Genomic DNA, 27,146 nt, shown 5'->3' with positions numbered 1-27,146 from the left:
TCCATTATCATCCATAAAAAAACATCTGGCAACTCAATGCATTCGTTGCCTCTTCCATTAAAAAATGTAGTACAACGCTCATCATAATTGTAACACTGGTAGCCGTTCGTGACAATTAGCTTCAAACTGATCTATGATTCACTATTTTACATTTTTAACGCTCTAAATAACCACATGACGTCATGTGTACTACTATAATGAAATTGAAAGGTCAATATTATCCTCAATATAGGTTTTCCTTGAAAAATAAACAGTATGTTACTCGCACAGTCTGGAATTTAACATATTGTCCAAATGCAATTGTGTTTGAATCGGTAACATGTATCGATTAAACATTGAACAAATATATAAATGTCAATCTGTCAATTCTATAATCAATTCAATACTTTTTAGGACATTTTCTTCAAATTTCCGTAGGACTATTCATACATTTTCTTTTACAGATACTTTGTCCTATCTTTGTGTAATTACAAAAAAGATTCAAACAGGTGCTTCCATTCTGATATTATGTACATACATAACTACGGTCGGCAATTGTTTTTTTATATATTATTAATATTTGATTGAAGGACCTACATCAAGACGATATCTCAGAATACTTAAGACCTTTTATTTTACTGTAGAGGATGAGGCAAGTACTTTTGCTTCGTTGTGCAGTTGTTAACAATCAAAATTATTAGTCCCATTGTCAGAAGTTAAGAGAGTTATCGACGTTGTGGTCAATTCTAGATGGATTCATGGTGGTACACTGGTTGTATCATGTATTCTTAATAAATACTCCTCTAACTCTATTAAATCAGGTGGAATAAACGCTACATCATCTTTACTCATTCACAAAAATAAATAGAACATATTAAAAAACGAATTATGTACTTGAAAAGAGTTTTATAACACTCGTACCTATATGATAAAGGTGGTATACTTAGTGGTTTAACACACTACCTTGTCATTTAAGTCTAGGTTTTATATCAGCATGACAAAACCTTGTATTCATGAGTACAAATGTTTGCATTGATCTGATTCTTTTCAAATGTCTTTAGGTATTTCTGTCAGTTGTTTCACGCCGTTAGTGCGAACTCTGTCTGGTTTCAGAATTAGGAATTCGATGGACCATAGAAGTAAGTACCTACATTCAAATACGTACAAGGTTAGAATATTTTAACAGAAAGAGAAGTAGTACTAGAAGAACTTTCAACCATCTGATCTCGCTCCACCTTTTTTCAATGTAGTTTTGTTCAGTCTACTTGGACAGACAGAAATGAAACTTCGAGAAAAATTTGGTATTTAACCGCTTGGTCTATATCAGCAGGAATAGACTGTGTAAATAAGGATATTGTGACTATAATATTGCTAGTGGGCGTATTGAATAAAGAAGTATTACTTCAATACGTTTATGGTAGTAAGCAAAACTATTGTGACGGCGAAGATGAAATCGAATGCACTGGGAACCTATATAAATTGGAAAGTCCTGTAGAACTGTGAAGGAATGGACACCGTTTACTTAACATTTATGTAGATGTATTAATTGCTTTGTGTATAGATAGGTACATTTCTGATATGCTTAATTTATACATTTATCACATTTGGTTGTTAAACACTATCACATTATTCAAATAGGTACATTAATGTAATAATATTTGTTGATGATTTGTAATGTATTTCTTACATTAATGAAACAAACAACTAACATCTACAAAACAATTTGCTTTCTTAATTTGTGTCTGGTGCTTTGTATCGTTTAGACATTGACCAGCCATTAACCATAAGATAATTGATGGAGTGTATTGTATTTTTTTATCAAATACAAAACGAGGACGCTGGGATACTTACCCCTCCCATTTTTAAGGACAATCCCACTTCACATAACCACACATTTATGCACAAAGAAACAACCGACACAAGATAGATTCCACTGGGAATTGACGTTGCATATGGTCAACGTACGGGGACCAACTGCTTCTTAACTGAGTTTGATTAGCTTTAAATAGTGGTGCCCACATTATCCATTTATTTCATTGAAACCGGCGCGGGGAGCATGCCTCTGACTATACTCTTGTTTGACAGAGACCCGTATAAGAGGACCATTTCAAATGCATCTACCACGAGAATCAATTTAATTTATTTTATACGTATTTCTCTCGGATTTCAACAATAATCTGTATTATTGATTATCTTAATGGTGTTATATTTACGAGTACCTACTTATAGAATAGAAAAAAATAAATAATAAAATGAATAAATTATTCAAATATACTTACATTGAAGCACTTTTGAATAGTCATCGCATTGTTTTTTAATCTACCGCTCATTCAGTAAGCTGTCTCATCGCTCTTTCAAATAATTTAGCTATAACTTCACTTTTTAAGTTGATACAAACCACCAACAACCAACAAGCACTAATTCAATAGAAATAAATAATCATATAGAGAAAATATTAAATACGCAACCTAATTAACTATAGTTGAGTAACTAAATAAACAAATATGTACACGTAATAATATTAATAGTAAGTAATCATAAAGTAAACCACAATGTGTTAGGTCCGCTATATGTACTTTTACTCTATATCTATTACCTGCCTGATGCAGTTATACAAATAAAAATAAATGATTAAAAAATCCAGTCTGAGACATGGTTAATATTTACAATTATTAATATGGTAATGAAAATATTTGCTTTCTTAGTTAACATTCCGTTAATTCAATGAAAATTGTAGCGGTACTAAAAATATCATCAAAACTACTCATAAGTTACAATCTAACATTTCTAACACATAAATGGTTAACATTTAAAAAAAACTCATTCATTTTTGAAGTAATCGATTGGATACTGGATAACATATACATCAAATAGATACATCACTCTGATCGATCCCCCGTCCAATTCAAACGGCGAAAATTACGACGCCCTGAGCCGAGGTTCGAGCCCCTAGCTCACAGACTAAAGTCGTATCCGTCAGGTGAAGTTGGCTTACAGTATAAGTCCTTCCGCGGATTTGGAGTGCCATCTGCACTCGCTCCCTATCCTTGTCCGGTGAAGTTGTAAACAACGGCCAGCATTAAAGTATTCCGCAAAAAAAAACACCACGTAGTCATGTGATGCCCATGAAAAGGTGATATAAAGTTGAAAACTGTACCGAGCCCTTATCTCAATTAAATAATTATATCGTCATTTTACAGTATTCCTTGATAAACAAGAGCAGTGTATGTATTAAAATCAACAACAACACTCTATATATTTAAAAAAATAGCTTCACAATCCGTTGCGTAGTTTTAAACATTTAAGCATACATAGGAACGGACAGACAGCGAAAGCAACTTTGTTTTATACAATGTAATGTACTCTATAAATTTTAAGAGGAAAACAAAAAACGAAAGAATTTTTATAACACCACTAGCCGTGCTCGCGACTTCATCCCCGTGGAACAGACGAACGATGAATTTCCATGCATACCGTATTACACCTTAAGGGTAAATTTTTTTCAAACTTTGAATGTCATATTTATTTATATCTATTATTATATTAAAAATAAGTATTGAGCAACTAGCTTTAAAAATTACAAGACTTCCATATAACTTCCCCTTTCAACCCTTTTTCGCATTAAAAAGCAAATCTTATTTAATTCGGTTCAGTAGTTTTGGCGTGAAAGCGCAACAGACATAGTCACTATCGCATTATAATATTCTCTTTCTCTCTTTCAGCATATATTTGTCCACTGCTGGACGTATGCCTCTTGCATAATTTTCCACTTCAGTCTGTCTGTGGCGTGTCTTGTCCAGGTCGGTCCTGCCGTTTTCCTGATATCATCGGACCATCTGGCAGTTGGTCTGCCTACGCTTCTGCTTCCCATCCTAGGTCGCCACATTAAGGATCTGTATGTCCATCTGTTGTCTTTGCTTCGGCATACATGACCAGCCCAACGCCACTTTAGCTGCGCGATTCTTTGGATGATGTCGGTAACTCCAGTGCGCCTTCTGATCTCAGTATTCCGCAGTCTGTCTCGTAGGGAGATACCGAGCATAGATCGCTCCATTGCTCTTTGGGTGACTTGTAGCTTGTTGACCCTTTCGGCGGTTAGAGTCCACGTTTCGCAAGCGTATGTTATCACTGGGAGAACGCATTGGTTATAAAGAGCTTTGTTTTTAAAGTTTGCGGGATCTTGGATTTAAAAACATCTTTTAGTTTCCCAAAAGTGCCCCATCCTAGCTGAATTCGCCTATCTAACTCTGCATCCAAGGACTAGTCGGACTTTCTGGCCTAGATAGATGTATTCTTCCACGTGTTCTAAGGTGGTTCCCTGAATTGAAACCGATATCGTGTTTGAGGGACCCATCCACTTAGTCTTTTGCAGATTCATCTTTAGGCCTACTCGACCAGATACTTCACTTAGGCTACCGAGCATTTTAGCTAAGTCTTCTGGGTTTTCTGCCAACAGCACAATATCGTCGGCGAAACGGAGGTGGTTTAGGTATTGACCGTCGATGTTTAGGCCCATACCTGTCCAATCCAGTAACTTGAAAAGGTCTTCCAGTGCGTTAGTGAAGAGTTTGGGCGAAATCACATCACCTTGTCTCACGCCTCTCTTTAATTCGACCTTGGCTTCGTGATCTTTTAATCGCATTATAATATTAGTATGTAATATTATCTTATTTATGATATATATTAGTAAGGATAAACTCAGAATCATTATAATATATATCAAATGACGGTTATGTTTCTTCTTCAATTGAGTGATAATACTAAAGTAGTTCAATTATACACCCATTACCATATCAAAAATGATATTGAATTTTATTTCCTTTGTGAAATGAGAGCAGAGTTGATAGAAACGGATAAAGCTAAGCAAGTAACATTGTAGGGGTCAGGGAACTTTTCATTTTTAACTTAAACTTTTAATGAAGGAACCCAACTACTTATCTTTTATATAGATATATTTATATAATAATACATCTGTATTATTATATAAATATATATATCAATATAATTATAGCATTCGAATAGTAATGATATAAGCAGCGGAGATTATGGATTATTATATATTATTACAATCTGTTCACATTGTAATGAAATTAGCGACACCGATGCCAATCATTTCAGAATATTCGTACAGGTACGAGATTATTGATTTTGGGTACGAAGACATTCACATCCTCGTGTAAGAAACGTGTATCTCGAGTATGTGCAAGTATAAACGAGGATCAGATATAGGTACTCAATTTGTTTAACTTATTTAATGACTAGGTGTTCCCGCGACTTCGTCGGCGTGGAATTTCACTTTAATTTTCTAAAATAAAAGAATTTTTCTAAAATTGAAGTAGTCTAAGTCACTCCTTATTACATCAGCTACCTGCCAATAAAATTCCCGTCAAAATCGGTCCAGCCATTTCAGAAATTAGCCGGAACAAACAGACAGACAAAAATTATAAAAAATGTTATTTTGGTGTATGTACCATATATTTATATTCAAATGCATGTAAATATACGGTAAAACCGTTAAAAGCTGTTATTTTAATATTACAGACACTCCAATTTTGTTTAGGTATATACATATGAATAAAATTGGTGTGTGGGTGTAGTGATGATGGTTTAATAGCCAAATTAATATAGTGTATGTAATAAGTATTGTTTTTAAGTTGGCAACCCTACTGAAGACTCGATGTATGTATTATCGTCACCAACGTCGCTTGAGAATAATATTTCTATTATGTAGGTAGTCAAAACTACTTTAAATTTGGGTTGTAACGTCCATTGTGCTATTCATATATTTAGGCGACGGTTACCACGCACTATCAGGTGGGCCGAAAGCTTATTTGCCATTCTAATAACATAAAAAAAGTTATTGAAACAGCTTGTAATACAAGCTGCTTGGCAGCTGAAACAGATGGGACGAAGCTGCAGAAGTTTTTGTACAAATTTGAAATTTTTTTTTAATTTGAGAACAATATTCTATAATTATATGTAATACTAGCTGTGCCCCCGATTTCACCCGCCTGAAATTTATAGCATATATGTTTTTCTGATGCTATATTACAGTAAAGTTTCATCAAAATTCGTTGAGTCGTTTTTGCGTGAAAGAGTAACAGGCTCTCCATCCATACTTACAAATTTTCGCGTTCCTAATATTATTAAAAATTAATATTAAGATAAGATTTTTTTTATTCTTTAAACTGCTGACTTTGAATATCTATACATGTTCTTAATTCCAGATATAGTAATTAAGTTATGGTAGAATACTAACGCAAATCCATGATACTGGCGACTCCATTTCGAGGTATAAGATCAAATATGCTGAGAGCCCACCTGTTGGTAAACCGTCGCCTATACGATACATGAATAACACAACGAATTTCACGTTATCATGTGATGCTCGTGATACTACTCTTATGTTCGGATGAATAAGATATCATACATCTTATTCTGTAATTTCATTACCTTTTTCTTCCTACAACCGAAAGCCATCTCACAAAACAAGCTGCTTGGCGGCTGAAATGTATGAAATTGAGTCACCCTTGCAGTGTTTTTACAGTATACCTCGGTAAAACCATAGTAATATTATGATATTTAATATTTCAGGACCAATCACACAGCGCCATGCTAAGCAAAGTTTGTGTTATGGGTAACACCCACGACCACTGATACAAATAGATACATAATTTTTGGTAAAACACCCAGACCGACAATCATACTCACGAATACAAATGTTTATGCCGTACGAGGAATCGAACCTGCGACATCGGAAGTAAAGCGTTGTGCTAAACCGCTAGACTACCAAGGCAGCCCCATTTTCAGGGATAAAATCCTATCCCATCTGCTGTTGGATGGGCTTTGGTGGTGAAAATTTTCCACGCTTTAAAAGGCATAGCAACAATGTATTTCTGAATTGAAATCCTGAGTTCATTCACCACTTCTTAGCATTGTGGTGATTTAACTCGATTAGGGTCGGAGCACACTAAACGATTACTTCCTTCCTTATTGACGCTTGTCTGTCGCCTTTGTGATATATGTAGGCGGGTCGGTTGAACTCAGTTGTATTTGGTACATTATCAATGTAATAAATAACAGATTTGCCAATAAATAGACAAACTTTTTCTTAAACCTTCTCAAAAGCAACATTTGTTTTTTCTTTGCTTAGTTTTTTTATGTAACTTATGGCACAGATAAAATATGGTAAGTGGTAACCATTGCTTACAGGGGGAAATGGAATTATTAGTGATGTGGACTTGTGGGGTCACCCATTACCAGCAATGTACCATGTCAGGTTGACTTCCACGCGATTCCCCCTGGAAACCATCGTGATAAATTCCTGGTTAATTTGTCACGATGGGCTAACTGACCTGACCTCATGCTCATCTTATTATCCACTGGTGCCCCGCCAGCGTAAACCGTTATCGCAGGCGGTTGCACCATTCCATTATCATCCATAAAAAAATCATTGCTTATAGAGGGAAGGGAATTGGTAGTAATGTGGACTCATGACCCACGTAGTTATCATGCACCTTGTAAAATACCTATATCTGTAACCCTAAATACAGCTTAAATACAGAACAAGGTCATTGGCAGCTAGACTAGATGTGAGATAGTACAAATGTAAAATTGTAATATTTAGTATTTTATTACTATCATTTAAAACCTAGCGATGAGGAAGGTCGTCAGTCAAAATTTGAGAAAATAATTAAAAAACAAAATTGTAATTATAATAACAACTTTATTATATACTTACAATTACAAACAGTACTATGATATAAATCATTTAAAAACACACGGTTTATTTATACACTACATGTTACTTTTATACACCACTCTAAAATATAGCCGTAGGTAATGCTAAACATTTTAAACTTTCGTGTTTAATATACATACATTATTTAAATTAGTAACCGGGTCTTAAAATTTCGACTATTTCGGTTGCACTAGCCGTGGTCAGCTCGTGACTACGGCTAGTGCAACCTAGTCGAAACGTCGAGAGAGGTAAATACCTTTATTTGCCATAAAATTATTCGTGTTAAGACCCGGTTAATAATTTAAATAATGCTAAACATGTTATTTATTGGGGATTTTTTCTTCAAAGCCGGAATTTTGAGCAGAATTTAGGGGATAACGATTACCATAGCGAACACAATCGAGACTTGTTTGCACCAGTGGACAATGCTAGGTTAGGTCAGTTAGCCCATAGTGAAGTTTATCTATGAATTAAACCAGCACTTAACATGCATTTTAAGAATCACCACCGATTCTTCTTCGGGACATATAACTAAACCTATTATTTGGTTATCTTCCTAATACCTACGTACGTAAATAATATATTATTGATATGTTATTTACCTACATATTACATTTAGAATGTATAAAAAATTACTCATATTAATAATATAAAAAAGTACTCATCTATGAGTAATTTATAATATCCACATGAAATAATAATAAAGTATATATTATAACCGTGGTCACTGTCACGGTCAACCGTGGTCAACAGTACTGACGATGGTAACCTGCCATGGTAGCGTCGATGCACCACTCCCTTCTGCTAGTAGTCCTCCCTCACGAAGGTGGTCAAAATATCGGTGGGGACCAACATGCTGTATGTTATATATTTATTAATAATATCAAACAAAAGCATCACATTATTGACTGCCTCAGTCTATAAGAGGTTTAGCACACCGGAAACTATTCCTTTTTAAAGGAATATATTGAATAAAAATTACTTAAACAAAAAATATACCATGAGTTTCTACACTCTCTACAATATTATTGTTACACTAAAAATAATATTCCTTATGTTCATAGTTTTAGAAATACAGCAAAGTAGACGACGAGTTTACATTCAACTACATTTGTGGGAATTTCTGAATTAATATTAAGAATATTGCAGTACGGAATAACAAATCCACTCAATCTCGAGATGAGATCATTTGATTCGAAATGTATGTGGCTAAGAGTCGCTTCTTAATTGAAGGTTAGGTTAAGTTAATAGCTGAGGGATCTGTTAAATCTGTACCTGAATGGTTTAAGGTATGAAAATCATAATGAGAGATACCTTAGACTATTCTATTTCTAAATCCTTTAATTATGGTGTATATAAACAAATCTTCTTCTAGTACTGTGTGAACTCGAAGGGAAAAATAAAAGAAACAATCGCCTCATAAGAGATGCCAAATGTAGGCCTGCAATAAGTGAGGAATTATCAGAAATTGAACTGAAGTTTCTCACCATATTAAGTGAAAATTTATCCTGGTGTACAACCATTTGTAAGCGAGGCAAATGCTATATTTCACTTGACTTAACTTATAATACCTGTATTTATTACACAATTTTTTTAAATAATTCTAAGGTTAAAATTAGGTGTATGTATATCATAGAATTTTATTTTTTAGGTTCTACAGTCTAGCTCCTATTAATGCTGGCTCATCACAAAACATGACCAGTGAGGAAGGAAATGGGAAGGAGATTTGACTGGACATTAATTTGGAAGGTAATGTAGATGTGTAATAAAGTGATATAATGATACATATATTTTATTCTCGATACAAGCATTCATAGTTAATTCATACATTTCTATTTTTTTATAATACTAATTATAAAGTTATATATATTATGTGTTTCTTTCTAACTTAACACAATAGCAAAACCTAAAAAGAATAATGAAAGAAATATTTAGAGTATAGTATAGTATTTACAAATACTAAAGTATATAGAGGTCTAAATCATATACGAAATCATTAAGCAAATGTTATGTATTGTATCCTAAGTTATTATTATGTAAAATATTATTTGTTTCAGTAGCCTGCTGAAAAGTCCACCTGTAATTCAGGATTTTGCTGCTCTACTGATTCTTAAAGAGATATTACAGTTGGTTACATCAAAGCCTGTTGTTGAAACTCTTCTGTGGACCTGTAATAAAGATATTTGTTTTAATATATCTATTATTTTTAATAAATATACCACTAAAATTTTTATTTTAATGACTCCATTAATACCTTCCTAAAAGCCATATTGCCTCAGTTGTAGTTTTCAAGTGTGATCATAGCAGATGATTATTCCAAATAAAGGAATCATGGCATGCTCCTGGATGATTAGCAACCACACTAATAATATCTTGACCAGCATTACAAATCTGTAAAAACAATATATTATACATTAGTAGGTTATATGTTATAAATATTTACCACATAGTGCTATTTATCTCATTAAAGTGCTAAATGCTTTATCCTACTTATAAATAATCATGAATAAAAATACATAATATACAATGTTAATGGTCAGTTATATATTATACCTATATAACTGCAGTGGGTGGAAAGTATGGATGCTATATTAATACAATTGAATGAAGCAAGTAGAAATTCTTGGTAATCACTTAATAAAATTAATTATATACATCAGCTAGCACAGTAGCAGTACTGTAAACGAAATTTGAAAATAATAATTATAAATTACTGCCTAATAATATATATAAAAAGTTAATAATTTTTTCTACCTATATTCACTTATAAATTCTCCATCCTTTGATACGAAAGGGTTATTAATTTCGCCTATTTATTGTCTCCATTCAATGTTCGCTCAAAATTCAAAATTTGAAATTTTGAATTTTGAAATATTTATCATAGGTACTTGTCGTATAGCTATAATACATTATATTATATTACGATATTAAACTGAGTAAGATATTTAAAGTATTATAACATGTCCATCGCACGATTTTAACACTTTGTATCATATCCGAGTTTTTGTATACAAAAAACCTCTATTTTAATAATTCCAATATTGAAGCGCCATTCATATTTGCCACTTGTTAAAATGATAATAATGCTATGTAATATGGTCGTAGATACTCAAATATCCACTTAAAAACAGAAAACAATTCTGTAAAAGTTACTCGTAAGTTACTCTAGTAACTTTTTCAAGATTGCCTTATTTGACATAACAGCCGTGCAATAATCGTTAAGATGCTGTCAAATGTGACGTCATGGTACGAATTGTTTCAAAATGTTCATACAAAAAAAAAGGTGAACGGTTTATGAAAACAATCCTGTAGCAGGCCTGCTATAAGGAGCTCGTAGTACCCTTAGCAGGGCAGTTCTGTTTATGGCATGCTATAAGGAGCTCGTAGCTAGCTTCCTGATAACTGTATTAAAATAAAAATGGTAAATTGATTATATGTTACTGCAGTTTATTAAGGCTTATTAGGTACTAGGAATAGGTCAACCAGTTGAATATTTTAGTAGGTATATTCATATAGTTAAGGCATGTAATTAAGGTGTCTGTGTGTCTTACCTTAAGCAATGGAACAAAACTAAAAACTATCATCCTATACAAATAAATATAGTTGAAGTGTCTGTTTGTAATTTGGGGTAAGAGATTTTTATTTTAAAATATTTATATCTGTCTGTCTGTATAATAAATAAATCTGTCTTGCTAATAAATGGTTTCATTTATTACACGGCTATACCGATTTTGGCGGAACTTTCAAATGAAAGTAAATAGCTAACGTTAGGTATACCGAAGTAATAATTTAGGCTACCTTTATTCAAGAGATGTTATTTGTTACAGTATAATCTGTGGTGATACAGAAAGATTTACTAATCTGTAACTCATTGTCTATACATTCTCTCTAGTTTCTGTAATGTAGGAGTATTGTACTAAGTTGTTGTAAAATGGTTAAATAAAATGATTATTAAAAGTAAAACATCTTTAATATAAATTATTCCACTGTGCACTACATCAATAACTCTGCTAAACATTCTTATTTATTTTAATTTAATTAAATTCAACGGAAACAAAGATGCAACAGTTAGTTATACATATAGAATTAATAATTGTTTACAATAAATATGAGGGAGGAATAAATTGCACTGCTAATTAATATTATTTTACCATGTATTTGACACAGACTCATATACTCATATTGTTAAAAAAATGTATATGTAAAGTAAAAATAAATCCATACTAGCTGTTACCCGCGACATAATCAAATTTTTAAAAAATTAAAGTGAGATTCGTGATACCTCGTGTTAGAATTGCGACTAGTTCCAGATGCTAGTCAGTGGCACCGAAGTACTTGTCCGGCTGTGGATTAAAGAATCCACCGAACCTGACTCACCAATAACAAATGAAAAGAAAAATAACAAACAAGAGAATGAACAGGGAAAAATAACAGAAAATTTATTTATTTCTAACCATAACAGACACCAAATTTACTCTTATTTATATACTTAACCAGTTGGTTGAATATTCAATATTTTCTCTATTTGATTACTTAATTGAACTAGTGCTTGTAGTAGTTTGTTTTCATACACTTCAACTTAAAAATGTAAAGTAACAATAAAATTATTTAAAAGACAACATACAAGTTTCTTGGTCGTGCTTCTTGTGATGAGACAGCTTTCCGAATAAGCAGTAGATTATTGGCTACCTATCTTGTCGGACCATTCGCCAATAAGGTAATGATTACCCACAGGCATTATTACCCTACCGCCCAGAGCGCACCAGAACCACTCTTTGCTCAGCCACCGTTGACGGCGGATGTATCCACGCCGATGGGAGACCTAACAATGACTGGAACCATCGTGGAGGTTACTTTTACAAAAAAGTTTCATATATTAACTACATATCTTAATCTTAATTCTTACTAATAATATAAATGTGAAAATAGGGATGTTTGTTACACTTTCACGCAAAAACTACTGAACCAATCATCATGGAATTTTGTACTCATGTTCTTAGACGTATTAGAATGTACATAGGATTATTTTTAATTGAAAAAAAAAACACAAATATTTTTAAAACAAAATATCAACATTTTTACTGACTAACTAATAATATATTCTATTATAAATGGAAAAGTTTGTGAGTTTGTAACTGTTTTACGCAAAAACTATAACGGACTTTTAAGAAACTTTACAGCAATATAGCTTATACTTCAGAATAACATATAGGCTCTTAATTTCACGAGGATGAAACCGCAAGTAAAGCTACTATATCATAAACTACTGCCATAAGTAATAAATATACTTTTTTTAATTTGCGTTATTTTAATAATCTTTGCGTATTTATTATAACCATCAATGGGTCGATAATATTTATCATTAAATTAGGATATAACTTCGGTTATAAAACTCTATATCCTATAAACAAACATGTAGTAAGTACACTGGCCGGGTAATTAGTATCTAAAAATGGTAATTTAAACAATATGAAATGATAATAACGATTGCAAATGATTATATATCTGACGACATTCATGTAACGTATTTATAAGCAGACGCGAGACGCTTTAAATGTAAAAAAAGTCGGACACAGTCTACTTATAAACGATACAAGATTGCATTTCTTCTTTCTTCATATCTACTGATGATGATGATGATGTCATCCCGACCGATTTCGTCAACGGCGACTGTCTTCAACTCCGGTTTTGCCGTTGATGTGCTGAATATCTACTGTCAATAATGATGTAGAAACGCTAAGCTACATTAAGTTATCCTAAACAATATTTATATCATTATTTTAAATTAACGAATTCGACTTACATAATCATTACATAGTATAAAACAAAGTCGTTGTTGCTGTCTGTCCTTATGTATGTTTAAACCTTTAAAACTACGCAACGGATTTTGAAGCGGATTTTTTTAATAGATAGAGTGATTCAAGAGGAAGATTTATATATATAAGTACACCCGTGCGAAGCCGGGGCGAGTAGCTAGTTACATATATAATTAACATTACGACAAAGATATCTTCCTGTTCAACAGTTAATGTGCTTGTTGTCTTCTCGCTGATAGTATTTGACACATTGCAAGTAGACGATGACCATCTTTAGAAATACAAAAGATGGACAATATCTACTTACAACGGATCAAAAGTCGTTTCTTCGTATCATTACAGGAACATCAATAAACCTGTAAAAGAATAATTATAAAACATGTACATATTTTGTACCGAAGTTTATTCCTAATTTTTCTGTAATATTTATGGACCACTGGGCGACTACAATTACAATAAAATACATCTAACAATCAATTACTCTACATCAAAGTTGAAGATTTTTTTAATCAACAGAGCAACTTTATTTTTAATAATATTTAATTTATTTTTTACGATAATTTCCATAGCGCCATCTAGACCCAAGTTAAGATTGTGCTATGGGTACTAGATAATTGACATATATATATATACATACATATTAGAAAACACCCAGACCGATACACACAATGATCATGAATACAGCCGTGCCAAGAATTGAACCTGCGACCATCTCAAGTAAGGTGGTGTGCTAAACCGCTGGGGTTTCAAACCTCGGCTCAGCCGTAATTTCGATCCCCGTTTGAATTGAATGGAGGTTCGATCGGAGGGGTGGAGATAAATTGTGAAATGACAGAATATGGAGATATAACATCATTGTACATCGTATTACAGGTAATAGTTATAAATTATTATATGTTGATAGTCAAAACTCATTTGTCTAATTTATAACTACACCATTATCTTAAATTACCTTATCTGTTGTAGGATCTTATTTTCCAATTATCAAACTGGTTGTCTTCTCGTTGACAGTATTTGACACATTGCAAGTAGAACATGACCATCTTTAATAAAACAAAAGATGGACAATATCTACTTAAAACGGATCAAAAATCGTTTCTTCATAAAATTACAGGAACATCAACAAACCTATATCAATAATATTATAAAACATATTATTATTAAATACACTTAAATATATGCCGGCCGGTCAGTTTGCATTTGTGACAGGTCGGGATCGAATGGGCGATATAACTTTGAACTGATGTACAATTTACGGCTAAATTTTAAATATCTTTTATTTGCCTTAACGACTGAAAACATTAACTTTTTGTTAGTATTTGACAAAAATCGTTGCGCGTTGAGTGTACTTGATACGACATTAAATAGACCCGGGCGACTTTATTTAGGAACAAAAGTCGGACGGAACCTACTTAAAAACGACTCAAGATAACATATTCAGTCCAGCCTTTATGTTGATAACTTCTAAAACTTTGTTGTAATCTTATTATTGCCACATTTTTAAGTAAAGCTGTTTTTTTTTATTTATTTACACACACATTTATACAATAATAAAATATAAACAACAAGTCGTAAAACTGCTCAGCAGTTTGTCTGCAGCAAAAGCGCAAAACTTAATACTAATTTATAATACACACCCATATATTCACAGATAAACACACTACTGTATAACCAGGTATCTTATGCCACACAATATGCCCTAATAATTTGTTACAAAAAAGTTTCATAGTTTCTCTTTACAAGATTTTAAATTATCCAATCTTATTGAGATAACAGATTTAATTAAATAACAGATTTAATCAACATTACGAAGATATCTTCTTATTTAAGTAATTAAGCTTAACCTGGTTACCTTCTTGTTGATAGTATAAATGTATGACGTAAACCACGAATATATTTGATGACACAAAAAACTGCAAATACCATTGCTTGTTGATCGTACATGATACGTTTTAAAGTAGAAGCTATCGACTTTACTTAAGTACTAAAGTCGGACGGGACCTACTTAAAAACGATTTAAGTTACATTTTCAGTCCAGCAATGTCCTTATGTGTAGACACTGAACTTTTTTAGGATTACGTCATAGCTAACACTAGCCGCTTTTTCAGCATCAACTGATAGAACTGATAGCGCATATATCTCTTGTCATTGTGCTTCTCAATTAGGTCTTAATGAATTGTAACTTTGTAAAGTTTCTCTCAGCGGAAGCTGTACTGACGGGAACTGTGAGCATGATTCTAATTGTTATTTAACAATTGGATATATTTAAATCCCGTAAAGTACTTACTAATCACTCTCTTTACTCGCGCAACCGTGTGAAAATTAATAAAAAGGTATAAATAAATTTTAAATAATTAAAAATATTTCGAGGCCCCCTCAAGCGCGAGGCCGTCGGCGTATCGCCGCATAACGCCGTTACCTTCTTATAGTATAAATACAGTCAACCCTCCTATAACGCGGTACTCTCAGAACGCGGTTTCCATATAACGCGGAGCTGAAATTGCGACAGCCCTCCTATAACGCGGTACTGTTACAGCGCGGTTTCCGTTCAACAACGTCCCATCAGTTCTTTCCGTGCACCCAATGAATGGTTTTAACTGGATATGTTTATATCAGCGTGGTTCACGGGTGGGGCTCCTCATGCGCTATCTTCCACTTCTATTAACTAAATAGTTTCGCATCGACAGCGTGCCATGCGTGTGTGTGTCTAACGAAACTGTAACATGAAAGATGTATGTGATCTTTTGACTACATTGTCGCGTGAACTATAGAAAAACTACGTTCTGCTTATGTCTTAGCCGCTTAAAACCAATGTGAAGATCAATCATAGGGAAGACATTTTGCCCATTAAAAGAAGGCGAGTTAGGCGACTCATATCTGACAGTGAGGATGAGTGTTGAAAGATTACATCATTTTACAAAAGTCTTTCTTTTGTTTTTGTTGGAAAACAGTTTTTTAGTTTAGTTTTTGTTTCATTTTTTTCATAATTTCCTTATTTTTATTGAATTGAAGAGTTCATACTCTTCAATTCAATAAAAATAATTTATAATTTATCTTGTCTTTTGTATTTATTGGTCTCCATATAACGCGGTACGAATGATGTGATTTGTACTTATTCTGAGTCTCTTGTAGCGCGGTTTCCATACAACGCGGTAGACGGTTTCCATAGAACGCGCTACGAATTAGCCTGGTTTGTACGGTTAAATCCGAGTTTCTTATAGCGCGGTTTCAATACAACGCGGTACGCACTCACCGCGTTGTAGGACGGTTGACTGTATATGACGTAGATCATGAATAGGTAGGTACGGTTGATAACACAAAAAAACTGCAAACATCTTTGTTGATTATACTTGACACGTTTTAAAGTAGACCCTATCGACTTTACTTAAGGACTAAAGTCGGACGGGACCTACTTAAAAACGATTCAAGTTACATTTTCAGTCCAGCATTGTCCTTATGTGTATACAATATCCTGAAATTCTCGTTGTTATTCTGTTGATTAATGTGGACACATTTTTAAGTAGACAGAAACAACTTTAGCAACCAAAAAAAAGTCGGAACTGATCTACTTAAAGACGGTACAAATTAGCAGCTTTATTAGAAGTTACTCGTATAATAGGTAACAATCGGTATGTCAATGATTCTGTAAATAAAATACAAAAAATAGTGCACAAATTAAATTATAATATAATATTTACGTAAGCATTTAATATTATATTGTATAATGTTTAAAATATTAAGGAATTAAATAAGGCTATTATAATAATAATACGTCCTGAAAGATCGAATGTCTGCAGTCTACTAATGCCTTGTGTACATTTTTATGTTCACTCAGTCAGAATAAATTAAAACACATATGAATATATTATACTTAAGCTACTTTTATTTATATTAGAAAGTATATTTTATTTAATAAAATAAAAAAAAAGCAAAATTCCACACGGACGAAGTCGCGCATACAGCTTATATGAGAATAAATTTTAACATATATATTCTACTTAGGCTACTTTTATTTTAGAAATTGTATATATAAACATTACATTTAATTTAATTAAAAAAAGTTTAATTCTCGCGGACGAAGTCTCGAGTAACGACTGGTATTAGTATAAGAAGTGGTTATTCAAAGCACAGATATAATAATATTACATACTCACAGTAAGAATGAAAGGGGAACAATTAAAGGTCATTGATGACCGCTACGCTCCTCCAAACGTCACCATGTTTTGTTCCAAGCCTCCAACAAACTTTATCCACCGACACGCCTCACAGCACTGATATGTAGACGCACATTAATTGCGAATATGTTCTAATGATTCGAGATTAGTCATAGTGTGTTAGTTAAGTACTTTATTTAAAAATACCTTTATATAAGAACACTGTACTTTCCAAGCATTCTTGGCTGCGTATTTGATTCAACTAAACAGAACGACTGGATGTTACCTTATCTCTTATCAATAATATAATACAACTCAGACCAATCCAAATTTCTTTTATACTAGCATTACTTATTAGATCATTTGTTAATGAACATATATTTACTAATTGATTTATTTGGTTCATATTATCTGTTTACAAATATAAACACTCTCTAATTGAATAGGAACTATTAGAATTAAATTATATTATTTGTACTGTCTAATTTTGGGGTACCGTAAACCTATACCGACAGTAAGAAAACCCCGTATAGTGGCTAGGCTCGTTACTTCATTTGTGGAGTCACAGATACTAGTCATGTTGGCTGAAATTTCAGTACAGAACGTAATGTTACAATTACAAATTAATCAAATTTGAGACTTTGTAACAATTTTCAAGTAAAAATGTGATTTTAATTGGGTTAACAAATAACGTACCGGACTATACGGATATATTCGTTATACGGAAAAAACAGACTGTCGATTTGTTTGTGATTTTCGAATTTAAATCTTCCTTTAGTAATTATAATATTAGATTAATATATATTATAATTATAAATATATATATACATACATTATTCCATAAGTTTAATTTAATTTCTTAGTATAATATTTTCCTTCTTTTCATAATAAATGATTATTATTTTTACATATACTTATGTTGTAAACAGTATACTTATTCTTCTATCCGGCTGATGCATATTTGTGTATAGCTGTGCTCGCGACTTCGTCCGCGTCGAATAGACGACGAACGACGAATTGAACGTATAAACTTTCGTCCCCTATTTTATTTTACCTCCAACTCATGTTTGTAAAATATTATAATTAAATAATATATTTTACAAACATGAATTGATTATAAAGTATTTTATTAAGTCGATTTAATCATGATTCAGTTTTAAAAGAATACTTCAAAAATTAATGGGCATATAATATATATTGAGATTAGTCTCTTGACTGCTGTGCTGTCCTACAATTAAATCTGATACCTAAATCTGCTATCTTGAAAAACTAACTTCAGCAATATTTTTTGTATATGAACATGCCTGCGCTAACGGTTTTTGCTAACTGGTTACCAGTGAAGGATGATAGCATGCGCATGGCAGTTACGATGTTACTGGTCTAAGGCACTACAAACCCACGGAAAGACTTATGAAGCAGCTGTAAGCCAACATCTGCCTGACGGATACTATTGTAGACTGAGTGGACCGCCAGCCGGTTTACGCTGACGGGGCACCAGTGGAGGATGATAGGATGAGCCTCTTGCTCATCCCCATGCTCATCAGGTCCGTTAGCCCATCGTGACAAATTCGTAAGGAATTTATGAGAATGGTTTCCAGGGGGTACCGCGTGGAGGTCAACCTGACATGGAAAATTAGCAGCAATAAGATTATCAATCCACATTACTAATGATCCCATTTCCCCCTATCATACAGTCGGAAGGGTAGCCGCATGGATATGAAAGTATCCATGGTAACGAACAACTGTTATAGTAAAAAATTCCTGAAAAATGGGTCAATATAAAAATACAATAATACAGACACAGCCCTGATCCCAGACCTGAACGCGTCTACAAACTTACTGTTAGAATAATTTGAATGATAATTTAAAATTTCATGATAAATTAACATAATTTTGTCATCTACCATACATTACATATATATACTATAGTACCGGGTGAAACTTGGTATAATGAAAATTATTTAGCAGAGTGTGAAATAATTTGATTTGTTTCATTTAATTAAAATGTCACAAGTGTTATACATTTTTCTATTGCGTCACAACGCAGCCAGTGACAACTTCAACATGTTATCGCAATGTTATCATCGATGTGATAAGAAACATGCCACAAGCGCCTGACAAATACCATAGGTTTTCATTTCCGTTTGTGTTAAAGCATATTTGCTAATTTGCTTTAGCACTATCTATATTATATCTTACTAGTTGTCCCGGCAAACGTTGTTTTGCCATATAACGCTATAAAAAATAGGGGTTGGTGGTAGAAGGGTGAAAATTTAGGGTTGTATGAATTTTTTAATGACACATAATAAATATATGAAAAACAGATAGTAGCCGATTCTCACACCTACTGAATATGCATATAAAATTTCATGAAAATCTGTAAAGCCGTTTCAGAGTATGGCTGCTAACATTGTGATACGAGAATTTTATATATAAGAAGGTACATATATCTCGTGTCACAATGTCAGTTAACATAATCCTCCCAAACGGCTTAACCGAATTTTATGAAATATTTATGCACATTTAGTTGGTCTGAGAATCGGCTACTAGCTATTTTTCATACCCCTAAGCGACAAGGATTGTCCATCCCTAACATTTTTTTAGTTTTTTGACACTTTTTTATTTTATAATGTGGCATTAAAAATACATACAACCCTAAATTTTCACCTTCTTATTTTTTAATAGCAATTTCATTTTATATGTCAAAAATACAAGCTGGTCCCAGCTTGTATTTTATATATATATTAGTTTTAGTTTTAGTCCATAAGGTATATAATTTGGGCCAATATTATTGTATAAATAATATTGAGTTGCCTGAAGCAAATAAATAAATTAATTAAAATATATATCTTTACTATTGTACACATAATGTTACTAATATTATAAACGAGAAAGTGAGTATGGATGGATAGATGGGTTGGTTAGATGTCAAATACTATTGAACGGATTTTGATAAAAACTTTACAGTAATATAATAGTATCCATTCAGTAGATTAGGCGTGAAAACAAACATCCATTCATCCATCTATCCATCCACACTCACAAACTTCCACATTATAATATAAAGTAAGATATAAAAATGATTTCCTATTACCCCTGGCTATCATACTCTTTTGGTGCCACGTCAAAGTAACCCGTGAGGCGAATGCACCATGTATCGTACAATAATAAAGTACAAGCTACTGCTACCTGTTGAGAGAGAGAGAGCTATTTTGTAAGCGACACTTAGGAATTCGAAAGCGGAATCCGAAGTGAGATTGTATAGTGGTATTCTGTAAAACTCGATAGCGACTGCAGCGCCACTTGCGGGATGGAGGTAAAACAGGCACTGATGATTTTATTAGAAATGTAGGCAAACTCGATAGCTCAGTACTCAGTAGGCACTTTATATTGACAAATGGATACTAGTGCCTTGAGTGAAGCGATGAGTGAAATTAGTTGATAATGCTTACAGAATACCAATGCTGTGCAGTAAAATAACTCATCGGAATGTTCACAGAGACCTCTGTTATAGATATGAACATACTTGGTACCCTTTTATTCATACCATGCTTACATGATTAGATGTATGGAATCAAGTATCCATGCTTGCTTATAGCATAACTATATTCGTTATGAAAGTTCCGCTTAAAAAACATAGATGGCGCGCTGTACAGTACGGAGAACTTCCATGTGGGAGCGTATCTAATTCAATTCGCGATAAAACCAATCCAAATGCTACGTTTATATTCAGCCGCTTCCCCTGCCACTCGCGGTGCCGGAAATATTGCCGGGTGACAACTGAGCGAGAGGGCTGAATGTAAACACACGCTGCCAGACCTTTGACTCGAGCACGGAAAAACGGCAATCAAGGAAGCGCCGGGCAGCGCAAGTAGCAGCGCCAATGGCATGGGAAGTATCCTGTTTACACTCTGGCGCACACTTCCCTGCCCACTCGGGCTGAGTGTAAATTGGGCTATAGCAAGAAGTTACGTAGTATAACTATAATTACTGCGCCGCTAAAATTATTTGTGGTAAAATAGTACAATCAAAATAAAACCCTGCTTGGTTGTTTTTTTATTACTATTTCTGTTGCAATGGTTTAATCGCGAATTTAACGTATGGGCTCTGTACCGTACTAAACAGTGAAGCGATGATGACAATATTATGGAATGATACTAACTAGGAATGGCATTTTGTTAATAATGAAACCCGATTAAAAATAATGAAAATATGTTTATTTGATGATAACACACATTACAATATAAATGCAATAAAACATTTTGGAGTACCAATGTACTAGTAACTAATGTATTTGTATCAAATATATCTCCTCCACTCACATATAAATGCTGTGTAGGAGATATTAACCTGTTAACCGGGAAGTTCCCGTTCAAATTATGCAACATGTACAGGGCTCGTATTGTTTCGCTAGGACATGTCAATACGTCACGCCCGGAGACCGTCATTTCATATTTCTACATTTAAATTTATACATAAAATAAATTAAAAACTATTAAATATATTATCGTTTATTAATATTTTTGAATAACAAAAGGAATCACAAAACAAGTAAAAGCACGTAAACAAAATAGAATTACACAATAGGTACATATAAAAATTCAAAACTTAATTTCTGTGTGATATATTTTAAAACAATTATTAATACATAATGCTACCCAACAATTCGGACGACGACGAAAATATAGGATGTATATAAACATATTTTCGAGGACGTATGTATTCACATGTCCTATATCCCGTACCGGATATTGATTACGCCTGACGCATTTATGCGTCTTGCCCGATTAACAGGTTAAGACCGGTATTCGGTGGTTACCTTTATACATGTTTAAACACAGAAATGTAATCATAAATATATATATAATACATTTAGATGCATGACAATTAGCTTATTATTAGGTATGGTTCATATTAAAGTAAGCGCAGGCATATATCTATACATATAAATAAAATTGGAGTGTCGGTTTGTAATATTGAAACACCAAAACAACACTTTTTACAATTTTTGTCTGTCTGTCTGTTTGTTTCGGGCTAATCTCTGAAATGGCATATTAGTAGGTAGCTGATGTAATAAGAAGTAACTTTTGTTTTAAAAAATCTTTCATTTTAGAAAAATTAAGTTAATTTCCACGCGGACGAAGTCGCGAGAACAGCTAGTTTCAAATAAAATAAACGAGTGATCATATGCTACAAGCAGCACCTATGTCTGCTATAGAAATAAGAGTTGCCGACGTCCGGATTGTTAGACTTGTTGCGTGTCCAGCCAAAATTTTCACCTAGGGATTGTATCTGGATATCCTTCATACAAGCCATTATAATGACCTAGCAAAGACACCAGTGCATAATGTAATATGTATTATAATATGTAATAAAAAAAATGTAATACTACACTAATATGTGATAATATTCCCTTTATTCTAACTCTAAAGTGTAATGTGTTGTTTTGTTGTAATGCAATAAATTTGATTTTATTTTAAGTACACCGCGATTATTATGACGCGTCCATACATTAGAGATAAGGCGTGCCATGTAGATTCGCGTGTCGTGTGCAGCTCACACACACAGTCGTCACGATGTAAAATTTCAGAAACATTGCGTAGCGCCGAAACTAGGAATAATTAATTATATGGAAGTAGTGCATTTCCTATGAGAATTGCTGTTTTTGTATCCTGTCACCTGTCCCTTCCAACCAGTATATATCATACTTACAAATAGTATAAAATAAAGTCGTTGTTTTGGTCTAAAATTTTCTCCGCTTACCTACTTCTAAAATAGGGGGGAAAGGGATCGTTAGTAATGAGGACTGTTGACCCCATTGCTAGCAATGTACCATGTCAGGTTGACCTCGCGGTTCCCCCTGGAAACCATCGTGATAAATTCCTCATTAATTTATCACGATGGGCTAACTTACCTGACCTCATGCTCATCTTATCATCCTTCACTGGTGCCCCGCCAGCGTAAACCGTTAGCGTAGGCGGGTGCACCATTCCATTATTATCCATAAAAAAAAACTTCTAAACTAAGGTCATGGTATGGTGTTTTTGTTTGAATTGTTTATAGTACATACATAGGTATTGATATTTATAGGTACAATTATAGAGAAGACATTCGTCACATGTACTGTATGTTATCTTTGTAGATACTGTATAAAGCTCAAGAGAAGTTTTAAATAAGTACAAGACGTAAAAGTTTACATTTTTTATGTCTACGCACACATATTTTTTTAACATATATATAGGTACATTCCTATTTAATATAATACAACAACGAATTAGACAAAAGAAAAAAAGTTATAATAAAACCACCCACCCTCTGGGCCTCAACACATAGATGTGTGGTTGTGTTTTGTGCATGTGCTTGTGGTTTGTGCATTAAAATTTTGTCTTCTCATGTAACTGTTGTCCAATAACAAATATTGTAAAAAATATGTATCAGCTGTTTCCATTGTTTAATATAAATAACAGAATATGGAAATATTCAAACAAAACAAATTGCAGAAGAGCAAATTACTGCTACAATTTGTTCTGTATTTAAATGCTATTAGTATTAGTAATATAGTTTAATGACCCTATTTGCTAACAATGTACTATGTCATGTCCTATAAAATTTTTATGTATTTGTCAGATTCATCTAACTGCCAGCTCAGGTAGATGAATGTCATGGTCATATCTTCCATTAGTGTGCCATCAGAATTTGCCATTACCGCAGGTTGGTACGAGATACCACAATCAGTTATTAAAAAATATATGGCCATTAATACACTTGAAAGTATAGTTTGTGTTTCAATAGATATACATACCTATGTCAGGTGCCAAATTGGATTAATTTCTCTAACTCTTAATCACTTTTGTCCATTGCACTGCTACACAGGCCACTCCTTAGCATATGCAAGCATGAACCAATGGTACTGGTCCATGTGGAGATGTCCAAAGCATAGCATGCACAAAACACAAAAAATTATGCTTTTATGGATGTTTCAAACTGTTGTATGGTTTACACAAAATAACTCTAGTCATAAATTTAATTAACATGAAATGTATCAATGTATCATAAATAGGTACTTTTTATAAAGTTTGCCATTATAAAAGGTAGCTAGATAGCTAAGGTAGTATATGTATAAATATGATCAATATGTTAATGCATTTATTTAGATTTTACTACAGTACTTCATTTTTATAATTATTAATAAGGCACTATCTTTCAAAATGTGTTAAATACTGCATATAATATTTTGAGGACTGACAGAACACAATTGACACAATCTCTAATTTTTTGTCTATATTATTTCTATCTCTCCTACAATAAAGACATTATCAAACATTCCACTTAGCCCTTTTTTGCCTTAAACTCTTTTTAATAAAATTGAATAAAAGAGTATTCACAAAAATATAATATATATAGTATTAATATAAAAACCTGAATAATTGATTACACTATCACAATATATTCTATAAAAAAGAGAATAATGAAAATTTTACAATTATTGTAATAAATAATATTCATATATTTATTATCTAAAAGATAATATGTATTTTTTACTCGCAAAGATTTAACATAATATAGTTATTTTATTTATTTTCTCCCTCATCATCAGAATAATATAAGTAGTAGTATATATTATCCACAAGTGGATAGGCAAAGGCATGAGACCATACAGCCTAATCTTCAGTAGTATTTCCATGTGATTCTAAACAGAAATAAAGAATAATATAAGTTTGAGAACATAGAAAGACAAACTTATTTAGTTCACAGAACAATTATCACTACATTTTACATGAGTTAGCACCGTGCTTATGTGAACTGAGCAAAAATTAAATGTATGAGTATCCCCTAATGCTTTTTAAAAACAACAGTTTCATACAAAACTTGATTTATTTTTTTATTTTTTTTAAATTATGAATCTATGCTAACAACTGCTTGCAATTACATTGTGTTTATACCTAATTAAATTGGTATACATATTCATAGAAAATTTGTGAATAGTGATGCAAGTCTGATTTAGCTATGCAACAGATTAATTGAAATAAAAACAAATAATTTTTCATTGGAACTACTTTTGGCATATTCAAAAGAAATGTGTTATAAAGATGATTGAAATGTTTAAATTCACTGTATGAAAATAATTATTCATGACTACATTAACACATCTTAATAGTTATAATTATGACAGATAAAAAACATTGATGCTTAATATCAAAGAATATACTACCTTAATATGATCATATTTTGAAACAAAATTTAAACTTCTTTAAAAGTAAAAAATGATGCAATCAACCTAAAAATTTTTTAAACAAATTAAGATGAAAATTACCAAAATAATTACAATGTGACCATAAATGTTTAAAAGGATATTAATTAAAATTAAAAATGGATTTACGTCTGATTACGACGGACAGACACACACCAAAACAGTTCACAGACCAAAAGCATTAAAATTTCAACTCATCGGAGTTAAATTTCTAGACGGCTTATATTTGTAGTTATTATATTTTTTATAAATATGTTGTGTATATTTTTCATGTATATTAATTAGTGACTATTAAAAAATATATATATAAAATTAGAGAAATACTTACCACACATCAGAAACCCGTACTTTTATCATAATCATAGGTTAAGAATTATTAAGTATTTAGTATATTTATCACATACGTAGTCAATATTTGTATATATCCACAAGATGTTGATAGACGATTTATAAATATAAAAGTACTTATTAATAATTTTAATTTTAATTTGATCAAACTATGTAGACATTATGAATTAACAATAACCGAATAACAAATGAAATTACGTATGAATGTAACACAATCACAGAACACCAATATCCGTGAACACAATAGTGCAGAAGGTAGGCATTTTAAAAAATAATCGATTTTTAAATCGATTATTAATTTCTAATACTTGATTTTCATAGTAATATTAATCGATTTTTAATCCATCGATTACATAAATTACGTGTTTTAATTGATTTTAATAAACAGCGTTTTAATTTATCGTTTTTAATACTGAAAATTATTGCAAGTAATTATTGTTCGTCATTTAATTGTTTAAACTAAAAGATTAACGCAATATTTGTTTTATATTTTAGTTTTTGAGACTACAACGTAGTAATTATTTTTTTTATTATCGTTTTCGTTTTATTAGTACTTTATTTTAAAACTAGTCGAATGTAAAATAAATGTTTAAATTTTGAGACAATAAGATTGTCATTTTTTGGGATCCTCATCGTTTCATTTTTATTATAATAAAACGTTTAATGATACTAAAAATTGTATAAATAATGATATTTCGTTTCCTTTTTCTTACCTTGAAAGTTTAAGACTAAAAATCGAAGCTAATGCTTCAATTTTTCGTTTTAAATTGTTATTTTTTTATTATTATTTGATTTTTAATCAAATAAATTGTTAATATCTTAGGGGTATTATTGGAATATGAAATGCATATAGATTT

The 27,146-nt window shown here is 32.3% G+C and overlaps 1 long non-coding RNA gene across 1 annotated transcript; it reads right to left on the bottom strand.

Annotated features, from left to right (window-relative positions):
• Positions 1–9,688: 9,688 nt before the first annotated feature.
• LOC131845533 (uncharacterized) lies at positions 9,689–25,774 on the bottom strand. Its single transcript, XR_009357639.1, has 3 exons — positions 24,493–25,774; positions 9,975–10,111; positions 9,689–9,888 (listed from the first exon to the last, which is right to left on the bottom strand). It is a non-coding gene; the product is annotated as an uncharacterized LOC131845533 (long non-coding RNA).
• Between the last annotated feature and the right edge of the window lie 1,372 nt (positions 25,775–27,146).

The sequence above is a fragment of the Achroia grisella genome, unplaced genomic scaffold (genome assembly GCF_030625045.1).
Source record: "Achroia grisella isolate CSIRO2021 unplaced genomic scaffold, CSIRO_AGI_Agris_v1 utg474, whole genome shotgun sequence".
In the NCBI taxonomy this organism is placed as follows: domain Eukaryota; kingdom Metazoa; phylum Arthropoda; class Insecta; order Lepidoptera; family Pyralidae; genus Achroia; species Achroia grisella.
Note: the sequence above shows the minus strand (reverse complement) of the source record. Positions and strands in the feature narration are given on the sequence as shown.